The sequence below is a fragment of the Arvicanthis niloticus genome, chromosome 20 (assembly GCF_011762505.2).
Source record: "Arvicanthis niloticus isolate mArvNil1 chromosome 20, mArvNil1.pat.X, whole genome shotgun sequence".
Classification (NCBI taxonomy): domain Eukaryota; kingdom Metazoa; phylum Chordata; class Mammalia; order Rodentia; family Muridae; genus Arvicanthis; species Arvicanthis niloticus.
This window is the reverse complement of record NC_047677.1, coordinates 28,119,685-28,123,025: the sequence shown is the minus strand read 5'-3', so window position 1 is coordinate 28,123,025 and position 3,341 is coordinate 28,119,685.

Genomic DNA, 3,341 nt, shown 5'->3' with positions numbered 1-3,341 from the left:
TTTTTTTTAAACATGCACAACTATTTCTTAAAGACATGATGGAGCTGGGCATGGTGACACAAAGGTTTAATTCCAGCAGAGAAGGCAGAGATAGGCAGGTAGGGTCTTTAAGGCAAACTTAAGCTACACCAGCCTGGGCAACTTAGACCCTGTCTGGAAAAGCCAAAAACAGAAGCAGCAGTCATTCATCTTCAGTGTGAGTGCCGCTGGACCTCATTGCTGTAGTGATGTTGTATTTGCTAATCCAGTTTCCCTCCTTATTGTCTTTGCTTGGCTAACGACAGTTTTTAAAGCCAAACTGACTATGGTCACATGGCCTCTCATTCTCTGTTTGCCTCAGCACCCTCAACACACAGTCTCTAACCCTGCTGTCTCCACCAATTAATAACCACCCCTTTATTTCCATACCATCTGAAATATGTGTTCTTTTGTCGTAAAAGGTTCACATTCATCTTCCAGAGTACTACCTAGATGCATGTTGATAGCTCTTTGCCTTCTACTTTCTAATTATGGGCTGAAAAGATGAACAACTTGGGAAATACCCAGAGAGGCAAGTTTAGAAATAGTACCTCGTTTTTATATCTTATAACTCAGAATTTAATAATCGAAGGTTAAAGGCAAGGGGATTTTTAAAATAGAACCTTTGATAAGAGAATGACTGGAAAAAGAATACAACATCTAACTTTTCAGGGGTTTATCAGGAACTCTTTTTAAGATATTTGGAAAATAGGGTCAGCAAGATAGCTCCACTGGGAAAGGCTTCTGTCGATGAACCTGACAATGAGTCTTTGGTCCCCAAGACATACATTGTGGAAAGAGAACTTCTACACACAAAATAATGAAAAAACAAACAGAAACCGGGCATCGTGGCACATGCCTTTCTTCAATCCTAGTACTGGGGAGTGCAGGGTGGGGAGCAGAAGCAAGCACAGCTCTCTCTGTGAGTTGGAAGCCAGTTTGCTTCTACATATCAAGTTTTAGGCCATCTAGGGCTAGATGGTGAAGCTCTTAGCTAAATAAAAAAATATTTGGAAAATATTTGTTGTGTTGGGAACCAGGTGCCATGGGTCATGCCTGTAGTTGCAGTTATTACTAAGGAGACTGGAACAGAGAGATCACTTGATCCCGTAAATTGGTGATTATATTTTGAATCGATGTCCATGATGGTGGTTTATATTGATGGTCAACTGGACAGGATCTAGAATCACCTAAGAGGAAAGCCTCCGGCTAGTCTGTGAGGGAGCATCTTTATCTGGTTAATTCAAGTGGGAATTGACCCACCCTAACTGCCAGACTGAATGACCTGCTTCTAATGGATGACATGTTATGTGACCAGCTGCCACGAAAGCCCGTTGCCACGACTTGCCCTTGCCTGCCCCGTGGACTGTAGCCTCCAGGTATGAGCCAAAATGACCACAAATAAAACGCCTAAGTCCCTTCTCAGGTATTTTGTCCCAGCAATGAGAAAAATCAATGTTGTTTTAATTCCCCTCAGTGTTTCTTGTTCCCACAATTCCTCATCAATCAGGCTGATGGCAACCGAGTCCTCCACTCCTTGGGCAAGTTACTCATGTCTAGGTCTCCTCCTCCTCCTCCTGGCTAGATCAGAGAATTAGTTCAGGCCGTTAGGACTTAGAAAGGCCACATTGGTTGTCACAGGTCGTTTGAGAAGCTTTGAGAAGCAGTCACCTGAGTATAGAATCTAGCTAGTCCTTTCTTTTCAGGTTTGCAGTGAGGTTTGGCATGAGAAAAAAAAAAATACCAAAAACAGGATCCTAAGGAGGTAAAATTTTACTTCATTTGTGTGACCTTCAACCACAAGATAGCATCTGTTCCCTTTATCCTCACGTGTGTGGCATTCTTCACCCTATCAACTGTTTCTACGCATAGCATATTCTGTTGTAGGGGCATATTGTATCATTGCAGACCTGAATGTAGCTAAGACGAAACAGGATTTAGAAAAGCGATTGAGATTTAGATTTGTAAAGATTTAGACGTAAAGACCCAGAACTATTCACCCAACCTGTGGCAAAAGCCTTTTTCTACTATCATTCCTTGAACGCAACCTGGCGTTATAGAACTGACTCCATAAAACTACATTCAGACAAAGTCATTGATGTTAAGCCTATCCCGGAAGCTATCGCAAACTTAATATTGTGATTCCGGTTATTCAAGTAAAATCTTAGGACTCAGAACATGTAGCCGTATATAATATTGCTAAGGCCTGTGTGAGGCTCAGATCACAAGGCTGCTGCACTAGACAGACATTGCTGTGTAGTTTGCAAGAATGCCCCTGCACCTACATCTAGGTTTGGTGTCATCTTCCCCCAGGAATGAAATAGCTGATCGACTGAAGAGAGCATGATCAACAAGGTTTGAGGGCTGGGATTGTTGTTCAATTTGTAGCAGGCTTGCCTGGTCTGTGAGGTACAGGGGATTGAACCAAAGACCAAGAAGTCAATTCGCTGACACCGATATCGTTCCTATAAATTTGTAACTCAGAGGCGGTTAATCCTGAACCTTAAGATTAAATGTACTTATTACAAGCAGGTAATCGGTCAGACACATTGGATTAGCTTTCCTTATCTTCGGTTCCTTTGGATTTTCCCTATTCTGTTTCATAGGAGACGCCTTGCAACTCTGGGAAATTACAGCTCTGAGACTGGTGTGCCCATCGCGGATTCCGATCAAGTCTTGCATGCACTACTGACTTTGGACAAATAAATTCCCTTCTCGGGTGGGTTCTGTTTCTTCTGGGATGCGTGAGAACTGAAATGAAGCCATAACTTAAACGCCTGCTTAAGGGACTAACATCCCTGAGGCTTCCGAACCAGGCAGACTCTACAGACCCCAGGAAGCCTCAACGTTAATGCCAGGGCACCGGGCTAGTGGGAAGCCGTTACGAGCTAACGCTCCACCCACTGCGGGGGGCGGGGCGAGGGCTGCAGTTTCCGGCGGCGAATGGCTGGACGGCGCGTGGCGCTCCCGCCGGCCTCAGCTCGTGTTTGCCCACGAGCCGCTGCGTCGTGCGTCAGCCCCTCTTCCCCATCGCCTGCGAGGGGGCTGCTCGAGCGCTGCAGGGCATGCTGGGAAGGGAGGTGTTCCGAGTGGGGGGAAAGGGGGGGGGGTAGCGAGAAACACTTGGAATTCTTCGTGCTGCGCCGGGGCGCGAGCGTCCTTCCTGGAGATTGGCCCGTGCTCTGGAGAAGCCTGTCACTTCAGAGCATGGGCGGGCCCATCGGGGTCAGTCCCGTTTTCATTGGCTGAGAGAGGCTTGCGACTTTCTGGGAGAGTTTCCTCCCGGGGAGTTCGGGCTGCTTTGCTCCCGCCGCGAGGTGCGT